The 23,430-nt window shown below is 54.3% G+C and overlaps 1 long non-coding RNA gene across 1 annotated transcript in view; it reads left to right on the top strand.

The window, feature by feature from the left end:
- The first annotated feature begins 15,744 nt into the window (after positions 1 to 15,744).
- LOC139227057 (uncharacterized) overlaps positions 15,745 to 23,430 on the top strand; it is a 73,213-nt gene continuing 65,527 nt past the window's right edge. Inside the window, exon 1 of the long non-coding RNA XR_011587365.1 lies at positions 15,745 to 15,894. This is a non-coding gene — a long non-coding RNA (uncharacterized lncRNA). The remainder of the gene's footprint in view (positions 15,895 to 23,430) is intronic.

The raw sequence follows: 23,430 nt of genomic DNA on the forward strand, positions 1-23,430 counted from the left end.
GCCGCCGCCACCCCTCCCTCAGTAGCGTCCGCGTGCCGGGAGCTGTGGGTGCGCGGGCATCGTCGGGGGCCTTTGTTTTCACGGCCTCCGGCGGGGGTGGAGGGAGAGCGTCTGATCAGAAAGAAGGCGCGGAAGAAGGCGAAACATCTCGAGGCGGGTCCCCTCAGTGCGCCAGACAATTTGTTTACCGCGCTTAGCCCAACCCTGTCATCGGCGAGCGCGGGATGCCCTGAGTCCGTGCCCGAGCCCTTGACCAATACCGCAGAGGGGTTCGGGCGCGGGCAAGATAAGAAAAAGGGGGGAGTGGAGCGGGAGGCCTCGGCAGACATTGAGGTCTCCCTGCCTCCGCGCCCCCCCAGGAACAAAAGGAGGCACCGCTCCAATGAGGCGGAGGGGGAACAACATCCCTCCGTGGGGGAGTCGGTGCCCGCCGCATGTCCCACGTCCTCCACCAGCGCCCCCAAACTGCGCCGTAGGCGTGAGGAGTCTGTCCCCGGGGAGGGTGGTGCAGTCGAGGCTGCCCAGCCTCTGCCTCCCGGGGATGGCGTGGAAGATCTGCCTGTCGTGGGGGGCGTGGGGCCAGCGGAGGAATGCGTTGCTGCCGGGTCGAGCGTCCCGGGGACTGAGGCGAGCGGGGCCGAAAAGGCCGAACCCGAGCCCGCCCAGCTATTAACCAACTTCCCCCGGGAGTCGCTCGACCCGGAAGAAACAGAAAATGAAAACAATTTTAACAATTCTGTATACGCTGGGCCGGGGGGTGGCGGCGGGGAGGGGGAAGAACAACAACCCTCGCCCCCTACTTTGGAGCTGGGGTACTTGGAGGACCTGGAGAATTACTTTGGCCAGGTCTCTCCGTGTTCCCCGGTTCCTGGGGCGGAGGAGGAACCCCTTCTGCTGTCACTTCCTGACCCAGCACCACTTTTAAAAGAGCCCAGTGGGGACTTCTCTGCCGACGATCCTGGGGGTGGGATCGGGGCAGAGCCAGGGTCGGATGGAGCAGCCGGGCCGTTTGTCATACCTCGTGCGGTCGACGGGCCGGTTGCTGGCGGCGACCTCCCGGAGGGGGTTGGGGACTCGGTGGGGGACTCGGGAGAAGATTTTGAGTCCATCGCCAGTGAGGCGGTGGATCTCCTCGTGCCCGCCGCTGAGTCCCCCCTCATTCCTGTAAAGGAACTCCGGGACTTTTTGGCCCAGAGCCAGGGTCGCCACAACCGAGCCCATCTGGCCCGGGAAAAATGTTCCGAGCCGGGGCTGCTCATCGCGTCCGTCCGCGTCGCCGCTAAAACCATGGCCGCGGGCGGGCCCTTATCAAAGGCGCAAGGCCTTGAGCTGCGCCGGCTCAAAAGGTTCCTCGCTGGGCTGCTGAAGGAGTGGAGGTCAACAAACGACTCCACTTCCCCCCCCACAATAGGTTAGGTAGAGGTTGCACTATGCTTTTGTCATGAAGATAACCATAGCCAGCCTCAACATCAACGGCAGCAAAGAGGCACGCCGTAGATTTAACAAAGTTTCGCTCCTGCGGGAGGGGAAATATGCGGTGTTCCTCCTGCAAAAAACCCACACCGTTCCGGGAGACGAAGCCACGTGGCTCCTGGAATGGCAAGGAGAGGTCCGCATGAGCCACCTCACCGCCACTTCTTGTGGGGTGGCCATCTTGCTGGCCCCGCATTTTCAGCCGGAGATCTTGGGGGTCGAGTAGCCCGTGCCAGGCCGCTTGCTGCACATCACGGTTCACCTGGGGGACGTGCCGCTCCATCTCATGAACGTGTACGCCCCTCAGCCCGGCCCGCAGCAAACGCGCTTCTTCGAAGAAGTGTCCGCTCTTCTTGGCTCCGTCGACGTCGGCGACTGCATTGTCCTCGGGGGGGAGCATGACGGCGATGGAGAAGTTGAGGGACCTGGTCGGGTCCTTCGACTTGGTGGACGTCTGGCGAAATCTCCACCCCGACTCCAGCGCCTTTACTTGGGTGAGGCCTGGAGTAGGATGGACCAGAATCGACCGCCTTTACGTGTCTCGGGCGTACGTTTCCTGCGTCCCGGCGGCCTCCATGCGGCCGGTGCTGTGTTCGGACCACCACCCGGTGTGGGCGGAGCTCACTTCGCTCCGCGTGAGGACGTGGTCCGCGTACTGGCATTTTAACAACCAGCTGCTGGAGGACGAGCGGTTCCAGGACTCGTTCCGTCATTTCTGGGCCGACTGGAGAAGGAAGCAGGAGGGCTTCCCCTCCTTGAGGCTATGGTGGGACGTGGGCAAGGCTCACGTCTGCGTCTTCTGTCAAGAGTACGCGAGGGGGTCGACCAAGAGGCGGGCGGCCAGGGTCGGGCGCCTAGAAAAAGAGGTGCTCGACCTGGAGTCCCGTCTCGGTCAAGTCGTCGAGGACCCGGCCCTGCGGATGGTGTACGAAGCGAAGAAGGCCGCGCTGAAGGACCTGCAGCTCGTCGGGTCCCGAGGCGCGTTCGTGAGGTCGCGGATCCGGTTCCTGCGGGATCTGGACCGCGGCTCCCCCTTCTTCTACTCGCTGGAAAAAAGACAGAGTGTCCGTAAGCAGCTCTTGACGCTGCTGGCCGACGACGGCTCTCTCATCTCGGATCCGGAGGGCGTCAACAACAGGGCCCGTGAATATTACGGGACTCTGTTCTCTTCGGACCCGTCCAGCGAGGAAGCGCGTAGAGTTTTGTGGGAGGGCCTGCCGAAGGTCAGCCCAGAGGGCGCCGAAAATCTGGAAGCTCCACTAAGCCTGGCGGAGCTGACCGGCGCCCTCGACCGGCTCTCGAGGGGAAAATCCCCGGGGCTGGACGGGCTGACCGTGGAGTTCCACAGGGCGTTCTGGGACGTCCTGGGGGGTGACTATGCGCGGGTCCTGGGGGAAAGTCTGGCGACCGGGGAGATGCCCCTCTCTTGGCGCAGGGCAGTCATCGTCCTGCTGCCTAAGAAGGGTGATCTCCGCCTCCTTAAAAACCGGCGCCCGGTCTCCCTCCTCAGCACGGACTACAAAATCTTCGCCAGGGCGATGTCTGCTGGACCACATGATCCACCCCGACCAGTCCTACACGGTCCCGGGCCGGACAATCCACGATAACATCCATCTGGTCCGGGACCTCATCCATCATTCCCAGGAGGCTGGTCTGTCGGTCGCCTTCCTATCTCTCGACCAAGAGAAGGCTTTCGACAGGGTGGATCACGACTATCACGGCTTTCGGGTTCGGGACGCATTTCGTCGCCCGGATCCGACTTTTGTACGCCGCCGCGGAGTGTCTGATTGAAGTTAACGGGTCCTTGACGGCGCCCCTTCGCTTTGGGAGAGGAGTGCGCCAGGAATGCCCCAGGTCCAGCCAGTTATATGCCATCTGCGTGGAGTCTTTCCTGCGCCTCCTGCGGACGAGGTTGACGGGACTGGCTCTGCAAGGGCCGGGCGTGGAGGTCATCCTCTCAGCTTACCTGCGGAGGATGCGTGAGTGCCAGGAGGTTTACTCGGCCGCATCCTCCGCCAGGATCAACTGGGAGAAATGTTCCGGACTCCTGGTGGGTTAGTGGCGGGTGGACTCCCTGCCGGAGGAGCTCAGGCCTTTTGCCTGGAGCACGACCCATCTCCTCTATCTGGGAGTCTACCTTAGCCCCGACGAGGAAGCCTGGCCGGCGAACTGGCAAGAGCTGCAGGCCAAGGTCGCCGCTCGCCTAGGGCGCTGGACAGGACTGCTCCGAGTGCTGTCCTACAGGGGTCGAGCGCTAGTCATAAACCAGCTGGTGGCCGCCATGCTGTGGTACCGGCTGGTCACTTTGACCCCTCCCCCTGCGTTTGTCACCAAGATACAGAAGAAGCTGGTGGACTTCTTCTGGAAAAACAGGAAGCACTGGGTCTCTGCCGCGGTCTTGAGGCTCCCGCTTGGGGAGGGCGGTCAATCGTTGGTGTGCGTCAGCACCCAGCTCGCGACTTTCCGTCTTCAGACCCTGCAGAGATACCTTTACGTCGAGCCCCCTACTAGGTGGCGTGCTCTGGCGACGTATTTCTTCCGCCAGCAGCACGGCCTCAACTACGACACGCAGCTCCTGTTTGTGAGCATGGGGGGCGTCAGGATCGCCTTCCATGAGCTGCCTGTCTTTTACAAGGAATTCACCAGGGTCTGGAACAAAGTCTCCATCAAGCACAGCTCTCCACCGGCTGGAGTGGCGGCTGTCCTGCACGAGCTGCTGCTCGGGAATCCGTACCTCCACAACCGAGGTTTTAGGTGGCAGTCGGACGAGAGGGCTGTGGCTGGTGAGGTGACTAGGGTCAGGGACCTGCTCGATGGCGGAGGAGCGGGCTGGATGGCGCCAGACACGCTGGCGCGGCACCTAATTACGGCCGTCGTCCGCCGCGCAGCCGATGCCATCGAGTCGCTAAAAACAGCTCTGGGCCCTGACTCCGTTAGGTGCATCGAGGAGGCTCAAGCACGTGGGGAGATCCCATCCGAACTGACCCCCGTCCGGACGGAATTCCTCATCAGCGCCAAACCCCGAAACCTCCCTCGGGAGCCGGCGCCTCACAACTTGAGCCGCCTCGGAGAAATCCCCTCCGTGCCTTTCAGTTCCGCGCGGAGGGGTTTCCTGTACGGGCTGCTCCTGCACACCCTTAATTTTGCCATCCTCGCCTGCCGTCCGGACAAGCCATGGCGTACCATCTTGCCGTCCGGAGGAGGCGGGGTTCCCCGATGGAGGGCACTCTACGCGGAAGTCCTCCCAGTATTTATCGGGGACTTGGCCTGGAGGGTGGTGCATGGAGCAGTGCCGTGCAATAAATTTTTAAGCCAGTTCATGGGCTCCCAGGCCGCCTGCAATTTCTGCGGTCTGGAGGAATCCGTGTTCCACATTTTTACTGAATGTGCGAGGTTGCAGCCCCTGTTTTATTATTTAAAGGGGCTGCTCCTGAAATTCTGGCTGCACTTCAGTCCCACACTCCTGATCTTTGGGCACCCTGTGCGGAGGGGAGCGGGTAGGTCCGAGGGCCTCCTCGTAGGACTGCTGCTGGGCACGGCCAAGGGTGCCATCAGCCGGTGCAGGCAGCGGGCGGTCGAGGGGGCCGTTCAGCCTGACAGCCTGCCTCTCTTCCGCGCGTACATCCCTGCCAGGGTGTCCTTGGAGATGGAGCACGCGGTGTCCACCGGTACGCTCGCGGCCTTCCGCGAGAGGTGGGCACCGGAGGGACTGGAGTGCATCATCACGCCCGGCAACCAAATTTTAATTTGATTTTATGTTTTAAAGTTTAATTTGTTTTAATTGCCGGTTTTTTTTAGTGTCCCCGTCCCCTTTTATAGGGGGCACTTGGAGAAAAAATATGATTTTAGTGCCCAAAATTAAAAAAAAACACAAAAAGAAAATACCAAACAAAAACAAAAAAAAAGAGCCTTGTAAATGTTTGGTGCGTCCCCCAGATCGGGGGGCCATGATTTAATGTTTTCGTTTCCTCCCAAAAGAGTTCTGTGGACCAATGGTAGGGCTTTGGAGGCGTGGCCTATTCAGTTGGAGCTGTACTGTGGTGAGTGAAGGAACTCCCTGCTGTTGCTCTTGCCTGGAAGGCCTAGAGTGAACCCTGAGACCAGTCCAGGAAGAGGAGGAAGGGGCTGACTTACTACAATTCAACGTCCAGAGGGAGAGGAGGAGAGCAAAAAAATGTATCAACTTATTACTACTACAGAGAGTTGGAGAGAGGGGGAAAAGAACAACAACCTGAGAAAACATCATCCAGTGTGGAAGGAGGGAGAGCCATTTCGACAATCTTCGACAGGTGGGTGTGTTTTGGTGCATTCCCCGAAAGACTTTGTTGTATTGGTGGGGGGAGGAAAGAAGACCTTTCGAGGGCCGGAACATCGCGGCGGGTGTGTGTGTGTGGAAGTGTGTGTGGGGGTCTTGCTTACAGCTAGGCCCCACACACCACTGAAGCACCCCTCCCCCATTGCCTAGCCTGGGATAGCTGGAGCTACCTGGCTGATGTAGCACTAATTACCCTATTAAACATCGTTGGGAGTGTGTGCCTGGGTGGCTCCAGCTACCCCAGGTGAAGACATCTCCCCCCACCCGAAGACCATTCTACAAAGACTGTGTTTTTTGCCATCTGGGGAGTGCACCCCAAAGAAACACCCACCCATCACTGTGAGGGGAGACCTGCCCTCGCAGCTTCCCTCTTTCCCACCCCCCATCACTTTCTCTCTCAACTGAGCAGAGGGAGCAAGGCCCCTCCCCATTCGTTAACTAGGGGAGAGGTGTGCCCCATTAAGAGCTCCCTCGGCTCAAAAAACCAAAGAGGCCAATTAAAGACCATTAAGGCCTGTGACTTTGGGATGGGTGTAGCCTTTAAAGGGACCCCGTGATGGCGATCCCATCCACGCCGGTGGCAGGGCCAGCAAGGACATATGCGCAGGCGGCGTCCACATCAACGGTGCCTCCTGCGCCTCCTGCTGCCCTGCCACCATTCAGACTTATAACCAAAAAACACGGGGTCAAGAGCTACACTCACCCCACAATGAGCATTGAGGAGTGTGTGCGGGCGATGGCCAGGGTAGTCGGCCCCTCGGCCATTGTCGCAGCCTCCAAGATGTCTGGGAAGGCTGTATTCTTCCTGGGGTCGGTGTCCCTGGCCCTTGAAAAGGGGCTCACGGTGGGCGGGACGTTCCTGCCGGTGGACCCTCTCGAGGCCACTGCGCAGAGGGTCATCCTTTCAAATGTCCCGCCCTTTGTTCCCGCTGAGCTCCTCCTCCCTCACCTACACCAACTGGGGGAGGTAAGGTCAAGGATCAACCCCATACCGCTCGGCCTCAGGGAGAACAGCCTGCGCCATGTGTTCTCCTTCCGCCGCCAGCTTTTTGTCCGGCAGGCGCGGGAGGAGACGACAGAGGGCAATTTTACTGTGGTGCACGAGGGGACTGCCTACCGCGTCTTCTGGACGTTGGACGGCGTGCGGTGCCATGCATGTAGGGAGGTGGGGCATGTTCATAAAAACTGCCCCGCCTCAAAGGCCGCCAAACCACCGAAGGCGGCCAAGGCTGGCGCCGCCGCCACCCCTCCCCCAGTAGCGTCCGCGTGCCAGGAGTTGTGGGTGCGCGGGCATCGTCGGGGGCCTTTGTTTTCACGGCCTTCGGCGGGGGGGGAGGGAGAGCGTCCGATCGGAAAGAAGGCGCGGAAGAAGGCGAAATATCTCGAGGCGGGTCCCCTCAGTGCGCCAGACAATTTGTTTACCGCGCTCAGCCCAACCCCGTCACCAGCGAGCGCGGGGTGCCTTGAGCCCATGCCCGAGCCCTTGACCAATACCGCAGAGGGGTTCGGGCGTGGGCAAGATAAGAAAAAGGGGGGAGTGGAGCGGGAGCCTTGTAAGACATGGAGGTCTCCCTGCCTCCGCGCCCCTCCAGGAACAAAAGGAGGCGCCGCTCCAATGAGGCGGAGAGAGAACAACATCCCTCCGTGGAGGAGTCGGTGCCCGCTGCGTGTCCCGCGTCCCCCACCAGCGCCCCCAAAATGCGCCGTAGGCAGGAGGAATCTGTCCCCGGGGAGGGTGAGGCAGTCGAGGCTCCCCAGCCTCTGCCTCCCGGGGATGGCGTGGAAGATCTGCCTGTCGTGGGGGGTGCGGGTCCAGCGGAGGAATGCGGTGCCGCCGGGTCGAGCGTCCCGGGGACTGAGGCGGGCGGGGCCGAAAATGCCTAACCTGAACCCGCCCAGCTATTAACCAGCTTCCCCCGGGAGTCGCTCGGCCCGGAAGAAACAGAAAATGTGAACAATTTTAACATTTCTGTATACGCTGGGCCGGGGGGTGGCGGCGGGGAGGGTGAATAACAACAACCCTCGCCCCCTACTTTGGAGCTGGGATACTTGGAGGACCTGGAGAATTACTTTGGCCAGGTCTCACCGTGTTCCCCGGTTCCTGGGGCGGAGGAGGAACCCCTTCCGCTGTCGCTTCCTGACCCAGCACCACTTTTAAAAGAGCCCAGTGGGGACTCCTCTGCCGACGATCCTGGGGGTGGGATCGGGGCAGAGCCAGGGTCGGATGGAGCTGCCGGGCCGTTTGTCGTACCTCGTGCGGTCGACAGGCCGGTTGCTGGCGGCGACCTCCCGGAGGGGGTTGGGGACTCGGTGGGGGACTCGGGAGAAGATTTTGAGTCCATCGCCAGTGAGGCGGTGGATCTCCTCGTGCCCGCCACTGAGTCCCCCCTCATTCCTGTAAAGGAACTCCGGGACTTTTTGGCCCAGAGCCAGGGTCGCCGCAACCGAGCCCATCTGGCCCGGGAAAAATGGTCCGAGCCGGGGCTGCTCGTCGCGTCCGTCCACGCCGCCGCTAAAACCATGGCCGCGGGCGGGCCCGTATCAAAGGCGCAAGGCCTTGAGCTGCGCCGGCTCAAAAGGTTCCTCGCTGGGCTGCTGAAGGAGTGGAGGTCAACAAACGACTCCACTCCCCCCCCACAATAGGTTAGGTAGAGGTTGCACTATGCTTTTGCCATGAAGATAACCATAGCCAGCCTCAACATCAACGGCGGCAGAGAGGCACGCCGTAGATTTAACAAATTTCGCTCCTGCGGGAGGGGAAATATGCGGTGTGCTTCCTGCAAGAAACCCACACCGTTCCGGGAGACGAAGCCACGTGGCTCCTGGAATGGCAAGGAGAGGTCCGCATGAGCCACCTCACCGCCACTTCTTGTGGGGTGGCCATCTTGCTGGCCCCGCATTTTCAGCCGGAGATCGAGGAGCCCGTGCCAGGCCGCTTGCTGCACATCACGGTTCGCCTGGGGGACGTGCCGCTCCATCTCGTGAACGTGTACGCCCCTCAGCCCGGCCCGCAGCAAGCGTGCTTCTTCGAAGAAGTGTCCGCTCTTCTTGGCTCCGTCAACGTCGGCGACTGCATTGTCCTCGGGGGGGATTTTAACTGCACCCTCGAGGCGAGGGACGGCTCCGGTGCCCCACAGAGCATGACGGCGATGGAGAAGTTGAGGGACCTGGTCGGATCCTTCGACTTGGTAGACATCTGGCGAAATCTCCACCCCGACTCCAGCGCCTTTACTTGGGTGAGGCCTGGAGTAGGATGGTCCAGAATCGACCGCCTTTACGTGTCTCGGGCGTACGTTTCCTGCGTCCCGGCGGCCTCCATGCGGCCGGTGCCGTGTTCGGACCACCACCTGGTGTGGGCGGAGCTCGCTTCGCTCCGCGCGAGGGCGGGGTCCGCGTACTGGCATTTTAACAACCAGCTGCTGGAGGACGTGCGGTTCCAGGATTCGTTCCGTCGTTTCTGGGCCGACTGGAGAAGGAAGCAGGGGGGCTTCCCCTCCTTGAGGCTATGGTGGGACGTGGGCAAAGCTCACGTCCGCGTCTTCTGTCAAGAGTACGCGAGGGGGTCGACCAAGAGGCGGGCGGCCAGGGTCGGGCGCCTAGAAAAAGAGGTGCTCGACCTGGAGGCCCGTCTCGGTCAAGTCGTCGAGGACCCGGCCCTACGGACGGTGTACGAAGCGAAGAAGGCCGCGCTGAAGGACCCGCAGCTCGTCGGGTCCCGAGGCGCGTTCGTAAGGTCACAGATCCGGTTCCTGCGGGATCTGGACCGTGGCTCCCCCTTCTACTCGCTGGAAAAAAGACAGAGTGTCCGTAAGCAGCTCTTGACGCTGCTGGCCGACGACGGCTCTCTCGTCTCAGATCCGGAGGGCGTCAACAACAGGGCCCGTGAATATTACGTGGCTCTGTTCTCTCCGGAGCCGTCCAGCGAGGAAGCGCGTAGAGTTTTGTGGGAGGACTTGCCGAAGGTCAGCCCGGAGGGCGCCGAAAATCTGGAAGCTCCGCTAAGCCTGGCGGAGCTGACCGGCGCCCTTGACCGGCTCTCGAGGGGAAAAGCCCCAGGGCTGGACGGGCTGACCGTGGAGTTCCACAGGGCGTTCTGGGACGTCCTGGGGGGCGACTATGCGCGGGTCCTGGGGGAAAGTCTGGCGACCGGGGAGATGCCCCTCTCTTGGCGCAGGGCAGTCATCGTCCTGCTGCCGAAGAAGGGTGATCTTCGCCTCCTTAAAAACTGCCGCCCGGTCTCCCTCCTCAGCACGGACTACAAAATCTTCGCCAGGGCGATGTCTGCTCGCCTTGGCGCCGTGCTGGACCACATGATCCACCTCGACCAGTCCTACACGGTCCCGGGCCGGACAATCCACGATAACATCCATCTGGTCCGGGACCTCATCCATCATTCCCAGCAGGCTGGTCTGTCGGTCGCCTTCCTATCTCTCGACCAAGAGAAGGCGTTCGACAAGGTGGATCACGACAACCTGTTCGGGACTCTGCACGCTTTCGGGTTCGGGACGCATTTCGTCGCCCGGATCCGACTTTTGTACGCCGCCGCGGAGTGTCTGATTAAGGTTAACGGGTCCTTGACGGCGCCCCTTCGCTTTGGGAGAGGGGTGCGCCAGGGATGCCCCATGTCCGGCCAGTTATATGCCATCTGCGTGGAGCCTTTCCTGCGCCTCCTGCGGACGAGGTTGACGGGACTGGCTCTGCAAGGGCCGGGCGTGGAGGTCACCCTCTCGGCTTACGCCGATGACGTGCTCCTCGCGGTAGAGGATCCCGCTGACCTGCAGAGGATGCGTGAGTGCCAGGAGATTTACTCGGCCGCATCCTCCGCCAGGATCAACTGGGAGAAATGTTCCGGACTCCTGGTGGGTCAGTGGTGGGTGTACTCCCTGCCGGAGGAGCTCAGGCCTTTTGCCTGGAGCACGACCCATCTCCTCTATCTGGGAGTCTACCTTAGCCCCGACGGGGAAGCCTGGCCGGCGAACTAGCAAGAGCGGGAGGCCAAGGTCGCCGCTCGCCTAGGGCGCTGGACAGGACTGCTCCAAGTGCTGTCCTACAGGGGTCGAGCGCTAGTCATAAACCAGCTGGTGGCCACCATGCTGTGGTACTGGCTGGTCACTTTGACCCCTCCCCCTGAGTTTGTCACCAAGATACAGAAGAAGCTGGTGGACTTCTTCTGGAACAACAGGAAGCACTGGGTCTCTGCCGCGGTCTTGAGGCTCCCGCTTGGGGAGGGCGGTCAGTCTATGGTGTGCGTCAGCGCCCAGCTAGTGACTTTCCGTCTTCAGACCCTGCAGAGATACCTTTACGTCGAGCCCCCTCCTAGGTGGCGTGCTCTGGCGACGTATTTCTTCCACCAGCAGCATGGCCTCAACTACGACACGCAGCTCCTGTTTGTGAGTGTGGGGGGCGTCAGGACCGCCGTCCAGGAGCTGCATGTCTTTTACAAGGAACTCACCAGGGTCTGGAACAAAGTCTCCATCAAGCGCAGCTCTCCACCGGCTGGAGTGGCGGCTGTCCTGCACGAGCCGCTGCTCGGGAATCCGTACCTCCACGACCGAGGTTTTAGGTGGCAGTTGGACGAGAGGGCTGTGGCTGGTGAGGTGACCAGGGTCAGGGACCTGCTCGATGGCGGAGGAGTGGGCTGGATGGCGCCAGACAGGCTGGCGCGGCGCCTAAATACGGCCGACGTCCGCCGCGCGGCCGATGCCATCGAGTCGCTAAAAACAGCTCTGGGCCCTGACTCCGTTAGGTGCATCGAGGAGGCTCAAGCACGTGGGGAGATCCCGTCTGAACTGACCCCCGTCTGGACGGAATTCCTCATCGGCGCCAAACCCAGAAACCTCCCTCGGGAGCCGGCGCCTCACAACTTGAGCCGCCTCGGGGAAATCCCCTCCGTGCCTTTCAGTTCCGCGCGGAGGGGTTTCCTGTACGGGCTGCTCCTGCACACCCTCAATTTTGCCATCCTCGCCTGCCGTCCGGACACGCCATGGCGTACCATCTTGCCGTCCGGAGGAGGCGGGGATCCCCGATGGAAGGCACTCTACGCGGGAGTCCTCCCAGTATTTATCGGGGACTTGGCCTGGAGCGTGGTGCACGGAGCAGTGCCGTGCAATAAATTTTTAAACCGGTTCACGGGCTCCCAGGCCGCCTGCAATTTCTGCGGTCTGGAAGAGTCCGTGTTCCATGTTTTTATCGAATGCACAAGGTTGCAGCCCGTTTTATTATTTAAAGGGGCTGCTCCTGAAATTCTGGCTGCACTTCAGTCCCACACTCTTGATCTTTGGGCACCCTATGCGGAGGGGAGCGGGTAGGTCCGAGGGCCTCCTCGTAGGACTGCTCCTGGGCACGGCCAAGGGTGCCATCAGCCGGTCCAGGCAGCGGGCGGTCGAGGGGGTCGTTCAACCTGACTGCCTGCCTCTCTTCCGTGTGTACATCCGCGCCAGGGTGTCCTTGGAGATGGAGCACGCGGTGTCCACCGGTACGCTCGCGGCCTTCCGCGAGAGGTGGGCACCGGAGGGACTGGAGTGCATCATCACGCCCGGCAACCAAATTTTAATTTGATTTTATGTTTTAAAGTTTAATTTGTTTTAATTGCCGGTGTTTTTAGTGTCCCCCTCCCCTTTTATAGGGGGCACTTGGAGAAAAAAATATGATTTTAGTGCCCAAAAAAAAAACAACAAAAAAAAAAGCCTTGTAAATGTTTGGTGCGTCCCCCAGATCGGGGGGCCACGATTTAATGTTTTCGTTTCCTCCCAAAAGAGTTCTGTGGACCTGCATTCCAAGGTCCATTTGTTATGCTACACGTCTCAGTATCCTACCATTTAATGTGTATTCCCTTTCCTTGTTAGCCCTCCCCAATTCTTGACTTCACATTTCTCCGGATTAAATTCCATTTGCCACTGTTCTGCCCACCTGACCAGTTGATTGATACCTTCCTGCAGTCTATAGCTTTCTTCTTCATTATCCACCACACTGCCGATTTTAGTATCATCTGCAAACTTCTTAATCAAACCCCCTACATTCAAGTCTAGATCATTTATGTATACCACAAAAAGCAAGGGACCCAGTACTGGGACCTGCGGAACCCCACTGGATACAGCCTTCCAGTCACAAAAGTGCCCATCAACCATTACCCTCCGCTTCTTGCTTTTGAGCCAATTTTGTATCCACCTTGCCACTTTGCCCTGGATCCCATGGGCTTTTACTTTCGTGACCAGTCTGCCATGTGGAACCTTATCAAAAGCTTTGCTAAAATCCATATACACTACATTGTACGCACTGCCCTCATCGACCCTCCTGGTTACCTCTTCGAAAAATTCAATCAAGTTGATCAGACACGACCTTCCCTGAACAAATCCATGCTGACTATCCTTGATTAATCCATGTCTTTCCAAATGTAGATTTATCCTGTCCCTCAGGATTTTCTCCAATAATTTTCCCACCAATGAGGTTAGGCTGACTGGCCTGTATTTACTTGGTCTATCCCTTTCTCCCTTTTTAAACAAAGGTACAACATTAGCAGTCCTCCAGTCCTCTGATACCATGCCTATAGCCAGAGAGGACTGGAAAATGATGGTCAGAGCCTCTGCTATTTCCTCTTTTGCTTCTCTTAACAGCCTGGGATACATTTCATCCGGGCCTGGTGACTTATCCACTTTCAAAGCTGATACGCCCCTTAATGCTTCCTCTCTCATTATGTTTATCTCGTCTAATATTTCACTTTCCTCCTCCCTCATTGCAAAGTCTGCATTGGCCCTCTCATTTGTGAAAACAGATGCAAAATATTCATTAAAAATCATACCCACGTCTTCAGCCTCCACACACAGATTTCCTTTATGGTCTCTATAGGCCCCACTCTTTCTCTAGTTATACTCTTGCTCTTAATATATTTATAAAACATCTTTGGGTTTTCCCTGATTTTACTTGCTCATGCTCTCTCTCAGCTTTCCTGATATCTTTTTAATTGCACCCCTGCATTTCTCATACTCCTCTAGAGTTTCTGCAGTATTGAGTTCTCGATATGTGTCGTAAGCTTCCGTTTTATTCTCTACCTTACCCTGACATCCAGCAGGCACGAGATTTGTTAGCCCCACCCTTTTGTTAAGGGAATATACTTGCTCTGTACCCTCAGGATCTCCTCCTTGAATGCCTCCCAGTGCTCTGACACTGATTTACCATCAAGTAGCCGTTTCCAGTCCACTTTGGCCAAATCCCATCTCAGCTCAGCAAAATTGGCTTTACCCCAATTGAAAACTTTTCTCCTGGTCCACCTTTGTCCTTCTCCATAACTACCCTAAATCTGACTGAATTATGATCACTGGCACTCCCACTGATACCCCTACCACCTGCCCCTCTTCATTTCCCAAAACCCAGTCCAGAATCGCCCCCTCCTTTGTTGGGCTAGTTACATACTGGCTAAAGAAGTTCTCTTGAATGCATTTTAGGAATTCTGCATCCTCTGTCGCATTCACGTGACTTTTTTCCCAGTTAATATTAGGGTAGTTGAAATCCCCCACTATTACAGCTCTATAGATTTTGCACTTTGCAGCAATTTGCCCACATATTTGTTCTTCTATCTCCCTCTGACTGTTTGGGGATCTATAGTACACTCCCAGTAGTGTGATCGTCCCTTTTTTGTCTTCAATTCAACCCATATGGCCTCGTTTGATGATCCCTCGAACATATCATCCCTTCTCACAGCTATAATTGTTTCTTTAATTAATATGGGCCCCCCTCCTTTTTTACTCCCCTCTCTATCCCCATCTGAAAACCCTGTAACCAGGAATGTTGAGCTGGATTACCTGCCCTTCTTTCAGCCATGTCTCAGTAATACCTATTATATCGTACTCCCAAGTGTCTATCTTTCTCAGCTCATCTGCCTTATTCTCTATACTCCTGACATTGAAGTATATACCATTTAGCGGTGCCAAACTCCCTAGTTGTATATTTTCCAGCCCTTGTTTCCTCTGTCTTCCAAATTCACTTTCTACTTTTCTGCTGCCCAATTCCAGCTTTGTTTCTCTCCCCACGGAATCTATTGTCCGATTCCCATCCCCCTCCCCACCAGCACTAGCAAATCTCCCCCTCCCCCCCCCGCATGAGGATACTGGTCCCGGCTCTGTTGAGGTGCAACCCGTCCGGCTTGTACAGGTCCCACCTCCCCCAGAAATGGTTCCAATGCCTCAGAAATCTAAAGCCCTCCCTCCTGCACCATCTTTCCAGCCACGTATTCATCTGCTCTATCCTCCTATTTCTGTACTCACTAACTCGTTGCACTTGGAGTAATCCGGAGATTACTACCTTTGAGGTCCTGCTTTTTAATCTCTCTCCTAGCTCTCTAAACTCTGCCTGTAGGACCTCATCCCTCTTTCTGTCAAGTTGCTGCAGCTGGAGACACTTCCTGCACACGTGGTCGTCCAGGGTCGTCCGGAACTTCCCACATGGCACAGGATGTGCACTCCACGGGACTGAGCTGCCCTGACATGCCTCGAGTTAATAGACTCGGAAATACCCAGCAGAAATAAATTATCTTATTGAATGGCGGAGCAGGCTCGACGGGCCAAATGGCCTATGCCTGCTCCCATTTCTTATGTTCTTATGTTCTTAAATTAACCTTAAAACTTAGCAAAACACACACAGCAGCTACTGACCAATCAGCTCTTCCCCTCTATTTTATAGGCTATGACATACTTAGCAGAAATAACTTTAAAAAGTTTTGTTTAAATTAAACATTAAATATTTTATTTTTTTAATGAGGCTAAGTTTAGAAATATCACTTGCCTATGTTTACTTTTTAAATCGCGGCTCTCAAGTTACACCAATGGCCAGGGTTAACAACCAACAAGCAGCCAATCACTGAGCTGCTCCCTGTGATGTGACACTTTGATTGGTCCCCGCTCTGGCGTTGCTCCTTTACCCTCCCGCCGGGCCCACTCCCACTCGGCTCTCGGAGGGAAGAGATTTCTTCAGTCGTCAAATACAAGTTTTTGGGAACATTGTCAACAAGTGCAACGGGAGGGCAGAGGATATTTTATATGGAACACAAGCTTTGAAACCTCGTGCTAGGGTTTATAAGGGGGTTGTAGAGACTTGGGCCCAATGTTTAAAAGGTGAGCAATTTATAGAAGTGCCTTTATTTTTAAACAGGTGGGCAAACAATGAAGGAGAGGGATTATTTCATCCAGTTTTTATAAAAGCTGGTGTTTTATACCTGAAAGATGTGTTATATCAGGTGGTTCCCAGTTGGTTGCGGGGAGCGGTAGTGAGGGACTTGGTCCGGGAGGAAAAAGCAATCGGGATCATGTAAGGGCCGAGTGTGAGGGCAATGCCACAGGGTCGGATGGAGGAAGTAAAATCCATCCTTCCTTCCTCTCCCTTCCCTCCCTGTAACTCGGACTTTTGTTGCTTTCATTGCCTGTAAAGTGCTTTGAGACACCCAGTGGTGGTGAAAGGCGCTATATAAATGCAAGTTTTACTTTCTTCAGACAAGGTAATGAAAGGTCGGCTTGAAGTTTGTTTTTTGTGCGAGGCAGAGCGCTGAAAGTGTCGGAAAGTAAACTGGGGGGTGGGTGCCAGGGAATGAAAAGAAATCCCATCCCTCAGTGTCGTATATTTCTGTGAATGTGTAAGGCAGCAAACAAAAATGAGGGACAGGACTGTGTGTGTTTAAGTAAAGAGAAAGCCAGTCAGTAAATGTCTGTGGCCACACTAGTCTGAAAACGCCTGATATTGTTGGGTCTCGGTAGCTGGTTATTACTTTGATGGGAGATTGCCTGGGAATACTAGGTGCAGTAGGCTTTTGCTGCCGCCACAGGCTGCTCACAGCCCCACACACACACTGCTGTTAATCAATCCACATCCTTTGTGCTGCTCACTCCCGCTCGCTCTCTCTCTCTCTCTCTTTCCTCTGACCGTTTCTTTGCTGCACATTCTTCTGCTGCTGCACAAACAGACGGGGAAAAGCAGAGATTAAGATAGCAAAGAAACACACACTGCTGGAGGGGCCCCAGGACACAGGAGCAGAGAGGAGAGACAAGGTGCAGAGAAAACTAGGAGGGACAAACAGCAACAGAACAGAGAATAATGTAGAAAGAGCAGCAGTTAGATGGAGGGAAAAAGCAAAGCCAACTAGAATGGTGCTGCAATGCCCGTGTGTTATTGGGACCAGTGTTACAAATACTTTGACGAGTTGCAGGCGCAAGTTGCCACATGGGGTTATGATATAGTGGCTGTAATGGAGACCTAGCTTAAACATGGGCAGCAATGGGAATTAAACATTCCTGGATACAATGGAACCCAAAAATCGTTTATAAACATACGAGAAAATGGTGCAACTGATTCGGGCCAAAATCGGAAATGTTCCTGGAGAGGCAGAGGCCAGGACCGAGGTACTGAGTGAGGACTTTGGGGAGAGAGAGCGAGCCAGGAGAGAGAGGGTGTAAGAGTGAGTGATGAGAGTGAGGGAGAGAGATAGTGGACAGAGAGGTGAGGGAGCAAGGGAGAGAGTGACGAGATAGAGTGACAGTTGAGCGAGAGAGATGAATGAATGAGACGGTGAGAGTAGCCAGAGGGGAGAAAGACAGAGAGAGAAGGCGCAGGAGCGATCAGCGAGGAGACTGCCCAATGACTGCAGCGACAACGTGCAGAACAAGGAGCAGGTGCGCTGACGACAATGGCCGCCCACTTGCTATTCCCAGGCCTCCCATCCGAGTATTAATGGGGCCCACATGGTGATCGTCCATTGGCTCATACACAGCCATTCCTCCACTCTCCACAGACACTCCTCCAACACAGTAACATCAAAACCCAAACTTCCATTGGTCTCCCGGGACATATATTAATCTATTGTACTTCAAAAACACATCATAAAATACTGTCATTAAATTCTTTTCTGAATAAAACAACCACAGAGCCATATAATGATCCTTTAGCATGTATTTAAAATACCCTTTTAGGTTTATTCTCCTCCCGTTATAAAACAGAGCGCTCCTTCTTTCCACAATCATGAATCGAGCCAAGCTGAACATTAAATTAATCGCCGCTCCGCTAGACTCGGGCAGACTCTCCTGCAATCCCCATCTCAGAATTGAATCCCATGGGAGTCCCATTCCCGCTCTTCGGTCCCCACCCAGCAACAAAACCTCACACATCCGTCGAACATAGTGCTTATAATCATTTAACAGCGGACATAACACCAGTAAATGGGTCAGAGTCCCATCCCGTGTCCCACACACTGGGTAAATTGCCACCTCCACTCGCGCAATCTTACACAGGACAGTCTCGGTAACAATCCACTTATGAGCCAATTCACTCTGGACACCCAGGGGCCGGAAATGCCCCCCTGCTGGAAATGGGGCACCCCCCCACCCCCCGTTTCTATTGTTCTCACCGCCGCGGTGGATGAGGTGGCCTCTTGAACGAAATTCCACTCTTTGGCTTTTTTCCTCGGCGGACCGGGAGTTGGTCATAACGGGGGCGGATATGCGGCGGTGAGCACACCGGAGGGACGCAAGTTGGGGTGCGGAGTGACCGCCGCTGTCAGTCATCAGCGCTGATGATGTCATGATGTCATCCACTGGGCCTCCAGGGAGGGTTTCGGCCGTGCCAGCGGCCTGGCACCCAAGAGGGGGAGACAGGCTGCCTGTTGGTGGCCCGGCCAAACCCGGGGGTATAATTGTCGGCCCGACCTGGCAGTCGGCCGACAGAAAAACATGGTGGCAGCAGCAATGCACCCTCCCCTATAACGGGAGCCACACCACCATGTCAGAAGGCCGCAGTCTCACTGCATCGCCTGGAAAAAGCAGCTTTTGGCACCACCCAGCGGGAGGAAGATTTTTTCGGCAGAATTTCGTCGTTTGTGGGGGGGGGAACATCGGCGGTGCGCACTCTGATGACGCACTTAGGACGGATCGGCAGCAGGGGAGCGGTGGGGGATGGGGGGGGAGGGTGGAGCAGGTCACTACCGCAGTGCCGGAATTTTGATAATGACGGCCATTACATGAAAAATCAGTGGCCATTGCACTCCGCAGCGTGGCCGCCAATTTCCGGTGTTTAAGGAAAGGAGCAATTTCAGCCCCTTAACATTCACCCACATTCCTTTCCAAATCCTAATTCTAAGGATTTTTTCTTCAAATTGATATCTGGGAAATTGAGTCTTCCCTGATTCTCCGTCCAATGATAGTATTGTAGCAACTAGTACTGGGTTCCTTTCCCATAAAAACCCCACACAAGCCTCTCGGATGGACTTATCTGCCCACTCAGGAATACCTTCCACCATCAATATGGACCATAGTTTGGATAGCAGGAGAGCTGACCCACTGTCGCTCTTACTTGCACTTTCAAACACCTTTCCCACCTTCCCAAACTCTTTTTAATTTTCATAACCTTTGATCTCCAATTTATCAATCCACTTCCTCCCTGTCCTTGCACCCCATATGCACCCCCAGAACTTCCAGCACCTTATTTCCTCCAACCGCTCCCCCACTCTCCCCAGCCCCCCGCCCGCGCCCCCCCCCCCACCCCCTCCGCTCATCCCTTCCCACAACCAGCCATTGGGACTTACTATAATTCACTCTGGCTCCCGAAGCCTTACAATACTCCTCCACTACTTCCATAGCTTTCCTCACTGACCCCCCATCTCAACGTTAAGGTTGTGTCATCTGTATATTGGTGTATCAACGACACCCGCCCGGAACTGGGAACCGCAATCCTGACTACGCCTTGTTCTTTCCGCATCATGTAACATATAAAGATAGAAAATAGATGCAGGAGTAGGCCATTCAGCCCTTCGAGCCTGCACCACCATTCAATATGATCATGGCTGATCATCACCTCAGTACCCCTTTCCTGCTTTCTCTCCATATCCCTTGATCCCTTTAGGCGCAAGGGCCATATCTAAATCCCTCTTGAATATATCCAACGAACTGGCATCAACAACTCTCTGCAGTAGAGAATTCCACAGGTTAACAACTCTCTGAGTGAAGAAGTTTCTCCCCATCTCAGTCCTAAATGGCTTATCCCTTACCCTTAGACTGTGTCCCCTGGTTCTGGACTTCCCCAACATCGGGAACATTCTTCCTGCATCTAACCTATCCAGTCCCGTCAGAATTTTATATGTTTCTATGCGATCCCCTCTCATCCTTCTAAATCCAGTGAATACAGGCCCAGCCGATCCAATCTCTCCTCATATGTCAGTCCTGCCATCCCGGGAATCAGTCTGGTGAACCTTCGCTGCACTCCCTCAATAGCAAGAACGTCCTTCCTCAGATTAGGAGACCAAAACTGACCATAATAGTCCAGGTGAGGCCTCACCAAGGCCCTGTACAACTGCAGTAAGACCTCCCTGCTCCTATATTCAAATCCCCGAGCTATGAAGGCTAACATACCATTTGCCTTCTTCACCGCCTGCTGTACCTGCATGCCAACTTTCAATGACTGATGTACCATGACACCCAGGTCTCGTTGCACCTTCCCTTTTCCTAATCTGCCACCATTCAGATAATATTCTGCCTTTGTGTTTTTGCCCCCAAAGTGGATAACCTCACATTTATCCACATTATACTGCATCTGCCATGCATTTGCCCACTCACCTAACCTGTCCAAGTCACCCTGCAGCCTCTTAGCATCCTCCTTACAGCTCACACCGCCACCCAGTTTAGTGTCATCTGCAAACTTGGAGACATTACACTCAATTCCTTCATCTAAATCATTGATGTATATTTTAAAGAGCTGGGGTCCCAGCACTGAGTCCTGTGGCACACCACTCGTCACTGCCTGCCATTCTGAAAAAGACCCGTTTATCCCAACTCTCTGCTTCCTGTCTGCCAACCAGTTCTCTATCCACGTCAATACATTACCCCCAATGCCATGTACTTTAATTTTGCACACCAATCTCTTGTGTGGGACCTTGTCAAAAACCTTTTGAAAGTCCAAATATACCACATCCACTGGTTCTCCCTTGTCCACTCTACTTGTTACATCTTCAAAAAATTGTAGAAGATTTGTTGAGCATGATTTCCCCTTCATAAATCCATGCTGACTTGGACCGATCCTGTCACTGCTTTCCAAATGTGCTGCTATTTCATCTTTAATAATTGATTCCAACATTTTCCCCACGACTGGTGTCAGGCTAACCGGTCTATAATTTCCCGTTTTCTCTCTCCCTCCTTTTTTACAAAGTGGTGTTACATTAGCTGCCCTCCAGTCCATAGGAACTGATCCAGAGCCGATAGACTGCTGGAAAATGATCACCAATGCATCCACTATTTCTCGGGCCACTTCCTTAAGTACTCTGGGATGCAGACTATCAGGCCCTGGGGATTTATCGCCCTTCAATCCCATCAATTTCCCAAACACAATTTCCTGACTAATAAGGATTTCCTTCAGTTCCTCCTTCTCACTAGACCCTCAGTCCCCTCGTATTTCCGGAAGGTTATTTGTGTCTTCCTTCGTGAAGACAGAAACAAAGTATTTGTTCAATTGGTCTGCCATTTCTTTGTTCCCCATTATAAATTCGCCTGATTCTGACTGCAAGGGACCTACGTTTGTCTTGACTAATCTTTTTCTCTTCACATATCTATAGAAGCTTTTGCAGTCAGTTTTTATATACCCAGCAAGCTTCCTCTCATACTCTATTTCTCCCCTCCTAATTAAACCCTTTGTCCTCCTCTGCTGAATTCTAAATTTCTCCCAATCCTCAGGTTTGCTGTTTTTTCTGGACAATTTGTATGCCTCTTCCTTGGATTTAACGCTATCCTTAATTTCCCTCGTTAGCCACGGGTGAGCCACCTTCCCCGTTTTATTTTTAGTCCAGACCGGGATGTATAATTGTTGAAGTTCATCCATGTGATCTTTAAATGTTTGCCATTGCCTATCCACCATCAACCCTTTAAGAATCATTCAGCAGTCTATTCAAGCCAATTCACATCTCATACCATCGAAGTTACCTTTCCTTAAGTTCAGGACCCTAGTCTCTGAGTTAACAGTGTCACTCTCCATCTCAATAAAGAATTCTACCATATTATGGTCACTCTTCCCCAAGGGGCCTTGCATAACAAAATTGCTAATTAGTATTTCCCATTACACATCACCCCGTCGAAGATGGCCAGCCCTCTAGTTGGTTCCTCGACATATTGGACTAGAAAACCATCCCTAATACACTCCAGGAAATCCTCCACCGTATTGCTACCAGTTTGGTTAGCCCAATCAATATGTAGATTAAAGTCGCCCATGATAACTGCTGTACCCTTATTGCTTGCACCCCTAATTTCTTGTTTGACGCTGTCCCCAACCTCACTACTACTGTTTGGTGGTCTGTACACAACTCCCACTAGCGTTTTCTACCCTTTGGTATTCCGCAGCTCTACCCATACAGATTTCACATCATCCAAGCTAATGTCCTTCCTTACAATTGCATTAATTTCCTCTTTAGCCAGTAACGCTACCCCACCTTCTTTTCCTTTCTGTCTATCCTTCCTGAATATTGAATACCCCTGGATGTTGAGTTCCCAGCCTTGGTCACCCTGGAGCCATGTCTCCGTAATCCCAAGTATATCATATTCATTAATAGCTGCCTGCGCAGTTAATTCGTCCACCTTTTTATGAATACTCCTCGCATTGAGGCACAGAGCCTTCAGGCTTGTCTTTTTAACATACTTTCCCCTTTACAATTTTGCTGTAATGTGGCCCTTTTTGATTTTTGCCTTGGGTTTCTCTGCCCTCCACTTTTACTTTGGTTCTGCTATCAATGTATACAGCGATGGGGACCGGGGACAACCCTGTCTCACTGATCTCTGTATTGGAAAATACTTGGATAAAACACCATTACATGTAACACAGCGAAATATGTTTGAATAAAAAATCCTTATCTACAATTAAAACAAATCTCAAAACCAAATGCTTTAAGAACCATCAATGAAAACAAAAAATGTGGATCTATCTTTAACACATAAGCCTCGCTCCCCCTCTATTCCATGAGTTCTATCACATTTCGGATTAAAGCCACCGAGTCCCGATGTCCTGTATCTGCGCTTCTGGGTGCCAGAGTACACACGGAGGCGTCAGTTGCTAAGCATGAAGCTGAGAAGATGGATCGTTCTGCAGGGTAAAATGGTGGAGAATTTGAAAAGCAGTCCATGCTTCCATTCTGTGTCATACATAGCTGACAGGTCCATGAAAGCCATAGCAGTCGTGAGCTGCCCCTGGAAGCAAGCTTCGATGTGTGTTGATAATGCTACCACTTGGTCACAGCAGTTACAGCCGCTCCGGAAGCCCGCTTGCTCCTTAGGGATGGTTGGCTCGATGATGGGGGCTAGACTGTGGAGTATTAGCCTCTCCAAAACTTTATAACAAGTAAAAAGTAAGGAGATCGGGTGGTAGCTGGAGGCAGGGGAAGCATTCTTCCCCTGCTTCAGGAAGGCAATTATTTTAGTTGAGGAATTTTACCAGTTGTCAGAACCTCGAAGAAGAAGGACGTTAACCATCTCTTCGCTTTGAGTCCCAGTGCTTTTAAATTGTGGGTAAACAGTCTGGACCAACAGCTTTTCCAGGTTTGGCTGTCCACGGGGCTGCATTTAGTGAATGAATCGCACATAGGTGACTATCTTGGTGCCGGCTTCAGGTTTGTCAAAAGCTGCACATCACCTGGC

This window comes from Pristiophorus japonicus, chromosome 16, assembly GCF_044704955.1.
Source record: "Pristiophorus japonicus isolate sPriJap1 chromosome 16, sPriJap1.hap1, whole genome shotgun sequence".
Taxonomy (NCBI): Eukaryota; Metazoa; Chordata; class Chondrichthyes; family Pristiophoridae; genus Pristiophorus; species Pristiophorus japonicus.